At 35.7% G+C, this 16,334-nt stretch overlaps 1 protein-coding gene across 1 annotated transcript in view; it reads right to left on the reverse strand.

Moving 5' to 3' along the window:
- LOC113236976 (ferredoxin-dependent glutamate synthase 1-like) overlaps window positions 1-16,334 on the reverse strand; it is a 43,183-nt gene that overhangs the window by 5,392 nt on the left and 21,457 nt on the right. The gene's annotated exons all lie outside the window — the stretch shown is intronic.

Below are 16,334 nucleotides of genomic sequence, written 5' to 3' on the forward strand. Positions count from 1 at the left end.
GGGCCACTTCGAGAAACTATGATACAAAAAACAGGTTAAAATGTTAAAACAGGTTAAATAAAAGTCTAAAACGGATTATTTAGTAATAAAATATCTAATTTTGCACATAATTTTTAAATGGAGATATTTCTTTTTAAATACTACAGAGAACCTGCTAAATTTTGGTTTTCAACTACAGCCCTATAGCCATTAAATTCATATTTATCCCAAAATTTGAAAATGGCCCAGCGGTTTAACGACACGCCGCGCCGCCCGGTGCACCGTCAGTTGCCATCGGGCGCTTGTCAACGTCGGATCTGTGTTCTTATTTTATTCACACTAATTTTAAGCGCGTAGATTACGGGATTCGAGTGACACCCCCGCACCTCTCCTCCTAAAATCCAGGTTCGCGTTCAAATACCTCGCCTTAAACCGGTCAAAAAATCTTTATATTTATGTATGACACCGAAAATGACATAGTGAGTTTCGCGTCGGCGATCCAAGCGTACCTAAGCGAAATACGCTTTTTCGGACTTATTGCACGGACATAAAGGTTTTTTTGACCGGTCAAGGCGATTCCGTGTGAATAAATGTAGCGAGTACATACAAGAAGACAAGAACAAATACAAAGACAGGACACAACAGGCGATTTTCATGTATATGCGAAAACTTGTTGTTTAAATAACTTGTATCAATAGAAAAAACTAAAGTAAAATAATAACGCACACACTCAACATAGCCCCACACTAAAGAAATCCTGTATCGCGTGTGCCATGGACACACACAGACAACCGCGAATCACACCCAAACTCACGATAGAAATAAATGTAGGTCGTACGAGTATTTCGCCTGACCCGGAATCGAACCTGGGATCTCTGGTGGAAGTCCGGTATGGTAACCGTTTGGCCACGTAGGCAGTTAATAATAAGTTTATTTTAAAAAACCGACTTCAAAAGTTCGTGGAATTACATCTATTTGCCAAGTTTTATTGCAATCAGTTACCGGAGAGTGCGCGAAACGGGATTCATCTCGTAGTTTGTCACCAATAGAGGTGGAATATTTTCTTCAAATTTAAATGAGACCAACAGTGAAGAGTACCCTCTTTCCATCAAAAAAAGAATCTTCAAAATCGGTTCACAAATGCAGGAGTTAACATACTTACAAAAAAGACATTTCAATTGAGAACCTCCTTTTTTTAAGTAAAAAAAAAACATTGCGCGGATGGGGATAGAAATAACAAATCTTTTTAGTTCGCTGTATATCACGATTATTCTCAAAGCTGATACTCAGAATTGGCATGTCAGTCAATACATCACATGAAATCAAATATTTCGTAGGTCAGCAAATTGCGCTTGAAATCTGACTTACGAGAAGTCATTTTTAAACTACGTGTTTAAAAATGACTTCTCGTAACTCAGATTCATAAGAAAAAAAAAAACGATCTTTTTTATACCAAGTGACAGGACGAACAAGTCGCAGAGTCACTCAGAGCTTTATATTGCAAAGTTCTACCACCGCGCCCGTTAGCATGGGACATAAGTTGAAAAAGTCTCATGTGCCTGACTTTTCAAATTCGGAACGCAATAATGCTCAAATACTGCTTGGCAGTAGAAATAGGTAAGGTGGCAGTACTACCCTGGATGAATTCTTTCACAAGGAGCTCTACTGCTACTGGACTCGAACCACCATCAGCCTAACCGTTCGGAGTGGCTCATCTAAGGCACTAGCCTTACAGAGAACCGGATGAAGTTCGTGCAAACGTGCTGATACGGGGTTAGGACCCGACTTAGATGGTCTCTGTGCGGGTTCACTCGCACAGATTATAGTGCTTTTCCCGCAAAGCCAAGAGGTTGATAGCGAGGGGCATTTTAAAGAAAACTTATGTAGAAAGATATGGGACTGTTGTCTAACCGTGGCTAAGTTTGTATCAATTAGAGCGTACCTTATATGTAATTATACAATTTATTACTTATATTGTGGTCTCTATAGGATACTATGTAAAGGACTGGAAAAACAATTTACAAATTCCATTGACTTACAATTATATGGACGTCGGGTCCGCGCTAAAAAGTGTCCGAACTTATAGGGCGTTAAAATCGTATATAGAGCGTCATTCACGCTCTAGTCTTCGTTTGTTCGACTGACAGCGAAGCAAGCAAAATTAGACAGTACTGCGATGACATTACAATTTAAATTCAACGTTTTAGCTTTTTCATATTCCTTTACATGTGACTACGTTTAAATAGGTTGACTTGGGACATTTTTTTCGTGGTTTTTGTATTAGACCCGTCTTCCATTTCGATACCTCCAATGAACACTACGCCATCTTTATTTTTTGGTCATCTTCTGTTATTTTTGTAAACAGCCATATTTATTTGCCTTAGTAAGTATAGCTGCTTAATATAAATATAATCTTAATAAGAAACAAGAACAAAAAAAAACTAATTTTGTAAAAAAAAGAAACAAAAAACAAAATAAAAACAGAGCCGGTCCAAAAATTAAGTTGACTTAGTGTTCATTGAAGGTATCGATTTATTTGTAAGTCAATGACAAATTCAGTCGAAATTCAGTTTTTTTTTCTGTTTTTTTTTTTAATATTTTTATATATTTTTTTGATATTTCTTTTATTTTAGTACTATATTGACCCTGAATAGTACGTTGCTACTTTGACTGCGCTGTCCATGGCCGTGTAGAGATCTTCCCTCAAACAGGCATTAGGACACAAGGGGCACAACAGCAAATGCTGCATGAACTGCGTTGAGGCACCGCAGTCACATTGGGTTTGCCTAGTATCTTTGAAACCCCATTTACACATCGTGTCTCTGCAGCGTCCTACCTGAGTGCGTAGGCGATTTAAGAACTTCCATGCGGGCCACCGCAGGTCACAACCCGGTCGTAGTTGCTCTTGAGGTACGATGAAACCAGGTGGCGGGGGATTTTTCCGTTTCGACAATGCACATCTAGTGACAGGTGAATGGTCACTCGTAGACTTTGTGGTGCGCAGGAAGCTTTTACGGCTTTTGAGGCGAGCTCGGGGAATTTGGTGGCCATATAAAGGGTGGAAAACTACCAAAGTCAATCTACGACATCGCAAAGGCAATAATGTCGAGAAGTACATAAATTACGAGATAAAAGATGTACATATAATATGAAATACAATCAACCTAAAAAATCAGACGACGACGCTGCCAATGTCAAGAGTGATTTTATTCGCACTGACATGACGTGGTTGGTAATTTGAGTTAGGGAGCATTCAGAGCTAAATCATGATGAAAGGATGAGACGAACAAACTGTTCGTTAGGAATATAAACATAGACAAAGCACTGGCTGTGATAGAAAATTGGTGTCGATTCGCATATAAAAAGTAAAACATAACCTTTAGTTGCCAAAGACTGGCTCACAACGGCACAAAACAATGCAGATTACCGAACTACATTTGTTTATTATTTATATTACCAATATAGAACTTGCAATTTCAATCTCATGTAATCTAGCTTTAGTTCTAGAAGGGGTGTACTCTCACGAGATGAATTGCAACTGCATCTTAATTGCAAAATAGTATCCAGTCGGCTCAAGTGCACGTCGACTGAACAGATATATAAATTTAAAACATTTAAATACAATTTTATAATTGATATCTAGAAAAAATTTATTATTGATCTCTGGAAAAGTACTTGTCGGAAATGGATTTGAAATAATAGTACAATCTCTCATCAGTCACATATACTTTTAATACATACATTTCAGTATTAGAAGTGACAATAAATATATGATTTTTTTTGTGGAATGGATTGTAACGAATAAACTATTTTTCTTTCTTTCTACCTGCAATGGATATTTATTATTATTCGTCAGTTTACAAGTCAAACACATTAAATCACCATTTTAATTAAAATCCCATAATTTAAAAGTATTTTTAATTAAATTGCAATGTAACAATAGAAGAAACAAATTAAACTCCAAAGAATTCATTAATATCTTAAAAAATTGTTTAAAACACCATATTACTGTTTCCAATTGTATGATGTATTCAAATATCTCAAAACCAGAAACTTCCGACTTAACGTAAATATGAGAAAAAACGTGTATTTGTTAAATATTTATTCGTAATTAGTGTATTGGAACGCCTTATCAGGGTCCATGTTTAGATGGGATGCTTCCGTTACATAATGTAACGCCAGTTGTTCAAGCAGTCGGCAGTTGTCTTGCAATGTGCATCTCATGTGATTATGCACTTAGCTGTCAATTGTCCTTAGTTCCATGTCTTGTATATATAAATAGTTGCATAATGTTAACAAATCTATGTGACGATCTCACGTAAAATGTGTAACGCTCAATTAACATAGCCGTATATTAAGCAGGGTTTGAAGTGATAATAATAATTATCACGATAATTATGTATGTATTTATAAAATGAATTGATAAAACAAGATGCTACCGCTAGCAATGTTGTGCCATGTTTGTATTAGAGACGTATCCAAACGTGTCAAATGTCAATCTCGAGTTTCAAGTTTCAAATCTCGAAGATTTTTCTTTGAGTTTATTTAGTTTTCTGATTTTTTGTCATGATTAGTCAAAAATTAAAGATATAATTGTAATTTTTTTCATAAAAAAAAGACAGCAAAAGTTCGTTCATTAAATCTATTAGCTAAGTTTTATTGAGATCGATTACCGGAAAGTGCGCGAAACCGGATTCATTACTACTACTGACTAGTTTGCCACCCTTAGAGGCGGAATCTTTCTCCATTTTTTGAAAAACGTTAAAAACTATGAATCCGCGTGGATAATTGTCGTATATAATTATATATCGGATAATTATCAAAAAAAAAATTTCGAACCATACAATTGAGCCTAAGAACATTAATTTACTTGCTTTGACAGTTGTTAACAATAATGTCAAAATTTCTCTATTAAATAACTATTGAAAAGACAGCGGTCTTCTCAATAGACAGGTCGATGGTACGAATTCATGTGGCAGCACGTAACTATGACTTTGAAGTTACTTAGAATAAGATATTTCACTTAGATACGTGAATAGTAGCAAGCAACGACCTCGCTAACTCCCTTAGGACGCATTCCCATTATGTAGTAACGACAGATAGTCGTGCAGTGTCGTGGCTTGTATATTTAAATGAAGTTGTTCACACACAGAACAACACGATTAAGTGTCGTTACGACTTTTTTGACGTTACGACGACAGACTGTCGTGAGAATGGGAAGAGCTAGAACGACTCTCGTCAGACGATAAATAAATCGTCACGATATAACTGTGACGACAGATAATCGCATTCAAACGACAAGGCGGCTGGCGTGAATATAAATTGTCGTCACGATCTAATGGAAGCAGCTAGACACGACAGTCATTCAACAATAATATAAACGTCTTCGACAATCACGACAGATAGTAGTGATATGGGAACAGGAAAGACGCGACAGTCGTCCAATGATAAATAAAATCTTATGACATAATGGGAACGCGCCCTTATCCGATTTTGTCTGATCACATACGTTGATTGATAAAAAACACGATGTCCATCGTCATTTGCTTAGAAATTGACTCCTTTTTGTTTGATAACACGTGTTGATCATCAAAAAATCTGTAAACATCTTAAACCACCTCTTCTGAAGATCTTTGGATCGCTGGTGAAATTAAAAGCACTTGGGACTTGTCAACTTACGTCCCGTGATTTTTGCGTTTCAAAGCTCCGAGCAGCACTGCAATTGTTATGTACAGGTGTGGCGCGTACCACCAGACGCACGACTTGTTAAAAACATCTGCTAGTCCGCAGAGTCAGATAATGATTCAGTTGTGTAAGACAACAAAATCTAAACAACGCACTCGAGTCAGCCCTATCTGATCGAGTGTCACAGCAAACAGATCAGAGCAACTGCGTAGTTAGCTAGTTCTCCTGCGACGCAATACCTGACATAATTTATAGTGCGTTGCTATATGCGAAAGTGTACTCGCTTTAACAACTTTAGCATTTTACAGGGTTACAATGTTTTTTACACTTGGAAACCAAGCGAACTCTGTTATTACTGTTTTTCAATAGTAATAATTAGTTTATAATATAATCACACGTCATTAAATTGCTTTACACGATGTTTTCTTTTACCTTAAATTTCACGTCATGGTAATTATTTCATACTAAATTTCGAAAACCAACGACCCTATGCGAGAAGGTTAAATTAGGTTACCACGGCTATTTTTAACCTACTTAAAAAAAGGACGAATTTGTATGTATGTTACGCGACGCCGATTTATTATCGATCTTACTATCGATTTATAACCGCCGGAATAGATGTAATTCCACGAATATTTGAGGTCGGTCTTAATTGCAGACAGACATTATTATCAGAGTACATTTACCTAAACTGCTAGTGACAGACATGGATGTTACGTCCCGCTGAAATTGCGAATGATTTTGTTGTATATATATTTTTGTAATTGCAATTTCTACACTATGATACGATAAGTACGTTGGTCGGGCCGGAGGGAGCGAAATATCTTTATACCCTTTTTTGTTTATTACTGACAATATTACTGATTCCGTGGCCGAATGATTACCATGCTGGACTGCCACGCAGAGGTCCCGGGCCGGGAGAAATATTTGTATGTCTCGTGAGTTTGGGTCTGATTTGTGGTTGTCTACCTATGTGTGTGTCCATGGCACCCGCGATATAGGATTTCGTTAGTGCGGAGATAAAACAAAAATTCATGCAGCGGTGTATCGAAAAATCATTTATTATAATGTAATAAAAAAGTAAAAACATAAATATTTTGTTAACATTTTGCCTTTTATTTCTAATCATTGCGGGATTTTTGAGGGAGGTATTATCCACCCTATGTGTATTACATGAAATATAAGTAAATATTCAATTATTACTTTAGCATTCTTTAATATATTACCCGTTACGATAATTACATGTATTTCGCTTCAACATAACATTGATGTCAAAAGTCAAGCTAGTTTATTTACTTACGTCATTTCAAGATTCATAAACAGTAAGGAATTATGGCGTTGCTTGGAAGGGACTGGAAGGATTTTATCTTAGCGTGCTATTCGTTGAATTTAGGTCAAGGATAAAAAATGTCCGCAGTGACCCTTACTTTCAAGTTAGTATGTAAGACTGGGATAATAGATGATGTCCACAAGAGCCAATACAATAAAATACAATTCTGTTAAGGAGATATGTCATGGTCAATTAAGAACTTAGAACTTAAGTAGCAGTAGAGTTCCTTATGAAAAGTGTTCGTCCAAGGAAGTACTGCCATTTCTGCCGCCAAGCAGTAATACGAGCATTATTGCGTTTCGGTTTGGAAGGGTAAGGGTGGTGGTGAAATTACAGGCACATGGGACTTGTCAACTTGACTCAGGGAGACGGGCGCAGTGGCAGTGCCCCTAAGATCTTTGCGATTTAAAGCTCTGAGTGGCACTGCAACTGTTTTGGATAGGCGTGTCGCTTACTACCAGGCGCACAAAAATATATATAAAGAATAATGAACAGCAATGGGCATTGTTCACAATTTTTGACCTATACATATAATTTTTTTTTTCGAAAAAGACTATTATAGACTATTTTAAGACACTAATTTGAATATTTTATCATTTCGTAGCTTATTTGCCTTGTTATGATATTTTGCAAATTTTGCAAGTTATTTATTTGGTGACGTCATCAAAGGCACTATAAATGTTAACCTTTGCGGCATATTTAAAAAAGTAAATTGACATCTCTCAAAATGTCAAAAACGAAATTCTAACCTGTACATGTATTAAGTTAGTTTTTGTTCTGTGGTATTTCTTTAAAGTATTGGGGTTTTATCGTTCTACTATTTTCGCACGCTTTTTTGTTTCTTCTTGTTTTATTTGGTGTAGTTATATGACCGACAGAATCACGAACTTATAAAAGCTGAATCTAGTAAATTGCCAAAAGTCGAAAATGTAATGATTATGGAATACATTTACTTAAAATAAGCTTAATGTAGCAAAAACAAGAAGAGTAAAAATCGATCAAATGTTGAAACATCTATACAGATTTAAAATTAAATAGCTGTAACGTGGGCCGGAAAAATGGAGCAAAGTAGTCACCACTTGGTTACCCACGTGATGGAAAACGTAATAGAGGGTATCAACATCAATGGGAGGATGAGCTGAAGCTAACTGCAGGACCATGTTGAAGAAGAGTAGCTCTTGATAGAGCACTGGAAAGGTCTGGATGAGGCCTAAGCCAAGAGGCATGCTGAGTTAAGAGATACTTATAATGTAAAAATTTAAAATGCAATGTATAATTGTAATGTAAAAATATTAGTAACTGAGCTTAAAAAGGCTATGAAGTAAGAAATGAAAGCTGTAGTGAAATGAAAACTTTATACACCTTCTGCGTAATTAGATGAGAAATATCCTATATTAAAATGAATATTATAAACGTGACCAAATGCGTTATTGATTTCATAAAATTGATTAAACATTACTACTAATTCGTTATTAAAAAATCCCATTGGCCAGACCAGTCTGACCAACGGGAAACACTGGTTAAATGTATCTCGTGAGTGAGTAGTGATCTTATGTCAATTCCGACAATTTCAAGTGCTATTTGCTAGAAGTGAGAAATAAAAGTATTATTAATTTTAAGTATTTTATTTACTCCATGATCTAAATAGCAATTTACTTAAATCACACTTTTTTACCTTTCGACTGTTAACCAACAATACTCGTTAGTGTTGGTACCTTCTTTCGACATGTTATTCGACATAATAAAGCTGTCATTTAATAAAAAAAAAGAACTGTCATTCATCAATAAATGTAATGAAAAAATTGTGTGATATTGATAAATTGCACATACTATTACAATTTAAATAAGATTTTTGAATTATGAAACTGACACTGGCGATGATCTCCATAATTTTATATTATTTTTATAAAAACTGACGCTGGCAAAACGCAGCAGTTAAAAAAGTTCTCTTTGGCAAAAAGTTTTGCACTGATTTTAATTTCATAATCATGACACTAATCCACATCAAGAAAAATGTGCTGATATTAGAATTATTTATTAAGAATTCAGTCATTTCAGTCACTCTTTAATAAAAATCGTACGCAAATACGGCATATATTTGTAGTTGAGTGGTGTTTATGCAGTGAAAATTTCAACATCGAAATCATTTCAACATTTGAATAACTTGCTTTAAATACAAGTGGCAGGTTTTTTAATTTCTTTTGAAAGAGAAGTGCTTTGCTTAGAGATTTTTTTTTAATTACCTGAATTGTAAATACTGATCAAAATCCTTATTGCAAGTTTAGTCTGGAAATTCAAGTTGATCGCTTATCTTTTATACTGAATCAATTTATTTTGTTTTAAACAAAGTTACAATAAGACACTAATATTGTTTAGACAATCATAGATACTTCTTAGGTTCTCTGAATATCTATGTAACATACTCGATGATCTAACAATATGTTTTCTACTTTTTAACACTGTTTTTGCCTTGTCCATAGTAAAGTTCATTCTTCCATTTCGGATATAGAACCAAACAGAGAAGGAGTAGCAGTTGAAGAAACTTCTCGAAAAGAAAGTGTTTCAGCTGTCGTCCTAGCACTTCTTGTTTCCCTTATTCTATAATTTGTAATCTTGTCAACCAATCTTACTTCACACTGTTTTGCAGCGTATAACATCACATACGTTGCTTAGATCCCGAAGTAGGTAACTAAAGCACTTGTGTTATGGAAATCGGAAACAACGACGGTACCACAAACACCCAAACTCGAAACAGTATAGAAAAGTTAGTTTTTCTACATTGACTCGGCCGGGATCGAATCCGGGCCCTCAGAGATGGCGACACCAGTTTGCAAACCACTCGACCACGCTCCAAGTGATATTTGTGATGGCAGTTCCGGACAGTCTATTGAGTTTGATGCTAATTGTATTAAAAACGTTTATGTCACTGATATCAAATCTTTAAACCTTTCTCCTGAAAAGTTATCATTTTGCTAATATGGACTTATTATACCAATGGAGTTATATGTAACGTAGTTTCAAAATAATAGCGATTTAGGAAGTTATTACCAAATATTACCTACATGTAGCGAACCGCAGCAGTAGCTACAAATCTTCTTTGTACATTATATATTTTACATAGTCTTTTTAACAGTTTTACATTGAATTTCTAAATTTAAATGTACTTATTTTTGGCGTTTTTTCTTCCATTTGCCTATTGTTTCTGATTTTCTTTTGTAATTATAGTGACATGTATATAAACTGTGTTTCCTTTGGTCTTGTTCACTCCTCATTGATACAGATCGCTACATTACCTATCTAATTGCAATAACTTTACGAGGGAAATCTTTGTTCTCGCTGTAGACCCATAAAACCTAAAGCAGTTATACCAGCTTTGTTGTGCCTAGATACTGCGTCAAAGTACCGCATTGGTACCTGGGATAATGACGTAGCCTTGCCCTTCCCGGGCTGAGAGCGGATCGATTTCGGAGTTGGCAACGCGCCAGCGGAGGTCTGAGGGTCGATTTTTGGTTGTTTATCTTCTTCTTGTAGCGATTATCTTTCATATAACAAATAAAGAACTATAATTTCAGTTTCTATCTTTTGAGAAAACGCTCCAATCAAGACAAAGCTTTGGTGACGTCACTAAAGTCCACATTTTGGAAGATTATTATAGTCTGTTCCAATCCATTTTAAACAAAAGTAAACAAAACGGTTTAGTTAAAATCCTAAGACGATCACTTAATAAATCGAATAAGTAACACTATCACGTATATTTCGAAGATTTCGACTTGATATCTCGTCACTTTCTCCAACAATATTCATTTGAATAGCATCGTAAAATCGTATTTAAAAAATGGTAAGTCCAAAACAAAAGGTTATTTTTCAACTATACAACTATGACTTGTCTATGGTTGCATAGTGCTGTAGAAAAAAACAGCCTGTTCATTCAATCAAAGCGAAAACGATTAGTAATTCGAAAATTTCAATCGCAATCGAACAAGTATCTAAGTGTAAGGATTTGAAGGAGGATTTAAAATTAAGATTTCGGAACTTTTAAATATGCTTTTATAGGTTATGTAAGGAAAACCGCTAATATGATACAATTAAACAAATCGATTCATTAAATTAATTAATCGATTTGTAGTTGGCATTACAATTTGGCCATCACTAAATTGGTCGGATCAGTGACTTGTTTGTTTACTTTTTGTTTAAAATGGATTATATGATCATAATCCATGGTCAGTGCGTACTGCGCAGTGAGCGGGGTTTGTCGTCATTTAATTTCTTATTGTATTTTTATATTGAGACATGTAATAACAATTTAAATACTATATGAAAACGTATTTTTACTACTTAGCGACTAAAACCTCTTCAATATCATCTTTTGAAACCTTTCAACTACCACTGGCCACCTCACTATTAAAAAAAAAAAAAGAAAAAAAAAGAAAAATAGAAAAAAATAATGTCAATGTTACGGTATTCGTTTATGAGGCAATAAATCGATGTTTGGCTTGATGGATTTATTCCGATGCGGTAAAAAAATATTAAAAAAGCAAAGCGGAGTTGACAGGTGACGATATTAAACATTTTTTGACAAATAATTAAGGGTTTAACGTTTACATTTAATTAATATTATTGAGACTTCGCATCCTGGATAATTCATATTTTAAACTAAAGACTTTATACGGCTCTTACTGAGATACTGAAGATTTAAACTGAAGGACCATTCACTGAACACTTAAATCGAAACATGACTAGGAAACATAGTCTTTCACCTTCGCCAGCTCCACGCGGAAAGAAGGAAAACAAAAAAAAAGTTTTTTAAAATGGCCAATACTGCAGTACCCACCTCAGTGTTGAACCCATTTAAATTGAACGAAAATATTCTATCTCTAAGTATGGCAAACTAGGGGATGAACCCGGTTTCGCGTCCTTTCCGGTAACCGATTTCAATAAAACTTGAAAATAGATACATCTATTTCTTTTATTCCACGAACTTTTGAGGTCAGTTTTTATTTTTAATAAAAAAGTTATAATTTAGTTATAAAATAAAGGTATAATCATACAATTAATTATGAGAGAAGACACTGATTTCCGTAACACTGGTCATTGAATCTAGCTGGAAAGCCAGGGCCTTACAATGAAATGTAACGTTTCTGTTCAAATAAAGAATTATTATTATACTAGTTGTAAAAGTACATGTTTAAATTTAGTTTTAGTTACAATAGAAAAAGTACATATTATAAAAACATTAAATTATATAAAACTGTTGATAGATATTTAATTAATTACATATTAAGTAAATGTAACAATTATGACTGGTCCTCTGTTCTACTATTTGCTGTGCCCTATTGAGGGTCCGTAATTTAATGTACATTATGTTATGGTACGCAAATAAATGAGAATAAAGAATAATTATTTGTAGTAATTCTGTTTTTGTGCCTACTCTATGAAGCTCACTCAACGTCACGTCTGCGTCTCTTAAATTGCACGCAAGCAATACTAAAGCACCCGTATCGATTTTCCTCCCGCAGTCTGTCTGGCACGCCACCAAGTGTAAGGTTACTAGGTTCAATCATGCCCACAGTTTGGCAGTGGCCCAATTTAGCGACGTAGTATTGTGTAATCATAAACTATTACGGAATTGTTTATTATTATATTGCTTGTAAGTGTAAAGGGAAGCAAACCAGAATTTGTTTTTCTATTATTATTATTAAGTGGTGGATGCAGGAGTGCAACTCTAGTCACCCCTAAGGGTGTCACCACGCTTATTAATACAGAATTGCATTAAGTCAGAAAAAGCTTCCATGAACGTTAGAGGGAAGGACATAGTGCGTTTCGCACAGGTTCGAACGAACGAGGCTCGCCACAGATCGGCAACGAATCGGCGTCTTGCGAATTTCAGATCGCGTCCGCATGCCGACAACGGACGACTGATCTTGGAAATCTAGTCTCGTTCTCCGTCCGAAACAATTACTGTCAAATGAATGAATGAAATATTCTTCATTGCACATAAAATTACAGTTAAAATACAATAAAATAACTTAGGTATAAAGATAGTAAGATATCCGCGTTAATAAGTTTGGTGACTCCCTAAGACAAAGTTCCAAGTGCCTTTAACTTCACCAGCCACCTTACCCTTCAAAACCGGAATGCAATAATAGACACGGTGGCAGTACATCCCTGGACGGATTTTTTCACAAATAGCTCTACAGCTGCTAAAATTAATTGCATGGAATAAAAGAAAAACAATATGTTTCTAAACATTTTAGATCTAATTTTATTTGTACAGGGTGATGTGGATGTCTAGCTTGACACTTATAAATTCAACTCTATGACACTTACGATAACAACGGTCCAAAGTCCAAAAAGTCAAGTTTAAATGCTCTTAACAACGAAAGTATTAAATTCATTAGGTGGTTTTGTTAGACGAATTTTCATAGGATGTTTTATAGTGCGAGACGTACGGCGGGATATCATACCTGCTTGGGCTATATTCCCTTCAAGCATGCTAAGCGCTTTTCGTTATCTTTTGTTATGTGCACAATTTAGGAATAGAATTCCGTGCCTGCGACTGCGTTGCCGAGCACATACAACTACAGCAGGGTTTCTTAACCTTTTCCTAGTCACGGACTCCTCTTAAAATTTCAAAGAGCCCACGTACCCTTTCCGAAAAAATGAAGAAGGCTCGCGGTCAAAAGGTCACGCGCGCAGTACCTATTCAACCACTAAATATTGTATTCCAATCTTTATATTAATGCATTTGTTATGTTAGGTAGGCTCGCCATGGACCCCAGCGTTCATTACACGGACAACCTAGGGGTCCATGGACCACAGAAAGAAACCCTGAACTAGAGTATCTTTAAGGTGCGACTGAATAGGCGTCTTTTGGACGAGCTCGTTCCATCGTCAACTCATTTCCTTCAAACAAATTAATCGTTCTGTGGCTAATACTGTAAGCGTTAGATGAGGAGGGTTTTTTTTTTTTTTTTTTTTTTTTTTATTATTCCTGACAGGCAAATGACTCCACTCCACCTGATGTTAAGTGGAAAGTGGTATCCAAACGCGAAGGAACCTAGTGCAGCGATGGAATCCTCACTAGGGTTTCGATTCCCTGTAGTAACAATTTTGGGGAACGAACTTACTAACTGCGTTCCGGTTTTGAAGGGTAAGGGTGAAATTACAGGCACATGCGACTTGTCAACTTTTGTCTCAGAGTGACAGGCGCAGTGGCAGCGTCCTTTAGATCTTTGCGATTTAAAGCTCTGAGTGACACTGCAATTGTTATGGACAAGCGTGTAGCTGACCACCAGCACTAGTTCGGCCCATCATATATGATAAAAATTGGTATTGGCCAGGGTGTTGTGGGTAGTACACGCTGAAAAAATTTCCTTGTTCATTAGTGCATATTTATGCAATTCCCTAATTGAGACCAGATAATTATTATAGTTGTCTGGCATGTCATTAATATTTTAGAAGAAGTTATTTGCCGCTAAAATACAGGAAGGACCAATCTTTCAAAACATCAACGACCATTTGAATGGTCTTTATTTTTTTTCTACAAAACTTAGACTATGAAAAATTCATTAAACAGGATTACCATAGACTAAATAGATCTAGGTCACGGCTGTAGACAAGGTCTTTAGTTAGAACTGTTGACTTTTAGATAAAACGCTCACAGCACGTGCTTTCTATGTATGCCGCCGGATAATTTTGTAACCTTATTTGTCTGTTAACAATTGATAAGATACATAATAATATATACGACAATTATACAAATGCAAATCAATAAGAACACTCTACTACACAACAGTATTGTTAGAAAACTATCTCTTCCAGGCAAACCTTGGGTGATACGAGAAACAGAGGACGAGTACCAGAAGGCTAGATGGACGGACGATTTAGTCAAAGTAAGCGAAAAGACCTGGATGCAAATTGCCTAAGAGCGAAGGACGTGCAAATGAGGAGGCCTACACTCAGCAGTGAGTGACTAAAGGCTGAAGAAGAAGAAGGTTACTTTAGTTTTACGTTACACCTTAAGGAACTTTCAAATATTCAAGTGACTTTGAAACGAGTTTTATTAGTAATCTTAAGTAATAGTAATGTGATCATTATTGTGTTCCGGTTTTGAAGGGTAAAGGTAGTGGTGAAATTACAGGCATATGGGACTTGTCAACTTATGGCTCAGGGAGACAGACAGGTGCAGTGGCAGTGTCCCTCAGATTTTTCCGATTTAAAGTTCGGAATGGCATTGCAACTGCTGTGGCCTGGAGTCTCGCATAACACCAGATGTACGACTTGTTCGTCCTGTCACTTGGTATAATAAAAAAAAGGCCATGTACTGAACGTAACCACCAAATTAGCATGAACATTTCCAAGTCTAAACAGTCTCGATCAGTAAAAAGTCGTAAACAGAAACGGAATGCCAGACATTCCAGTCATGCTACGAATGTAAGTCACGGCATGTCGTCACGCGAAGGGAGAAATAAGAAAGTTATAGATACGTTGGAAATTAATAGGGCTTTTATTACAGTCTATAATTAATATATTCCACACGCAAAATAGGCGCCTTGACGTCGAGTTGCGGACACCAGCCCGTTACACCAAGTACCAAGTACAGTTTATAAAGTTGGTGGCTAATTAAATACGCAATGGAAGGTCAACGCGATTAAAATATTAGGTCAATAATATGTACGCTGCGGTTAATTCGGAATATCTGATTTTTGCCCTATTAGTTCATATAACACGATCCTATCGGTTTGCATGGATTCGAACCAATTTTCCAGCAAACCGTGCGAGACGCTATCCCAATTAAGCCACGAAACGAAAACCTTACGAATTTTTCTATGTGATCTTTGTTTTTGGTTTTGAAGGACTTTTTTGCTCTAGCGCCATCTGTGAGAAATCTATTTCTTCACTCAGCCAGGCGCCTTTACCTCAAATCCAATTGCATTACTAGTAATTTTTTTCATGGACCAAAAAATTGACAATGCCAAAAGCGAAAATAGTTCCTAAAATAGTTTCTCTGTATTTGCTTTGGTTTCGAATTTCATTTCGGTATAATGTGTTAAGAGCCAAAGTTGTTTATAGCGCTTTTACACCCGACTTCGGTAAACTCTGTTTACAGTACAAATGTTCAATATTAACGAGCCTAACTGATTAGGTAAGATAAAGTACCTACACAGAAAAAAAGGATTTCTACTAATAAGAAAGAGCAATTTCTCAAAATATTTGCTAATTCTGAAAAAATATTTGTTAAAAGTAATAAAATATTGTCATTACAAAAATACTGCTTATCTTTTTCTAATACAAATTTACTCTTAACTTTATTCTAACTTTGAGACAAATACGTTCACTT

Source organism: Hyposmocoma kahamanoa, unplaced genomic scaffold (assembly GCF_003589595.1).
Source record: "Hyposmocoma kahamanoa isolate Upper Pololo Valley unplaced genomic scaffold, ASM358959v1 92, whole genome shotgun sequence".
NCBI classification, from domain to species: Eukaryota; Metazoa; Arthropoda; class Insecta; order Lepidoptera; family Cosmopterigidae; genus Hyposmocoma; species Hyposmocoma kahamanoa.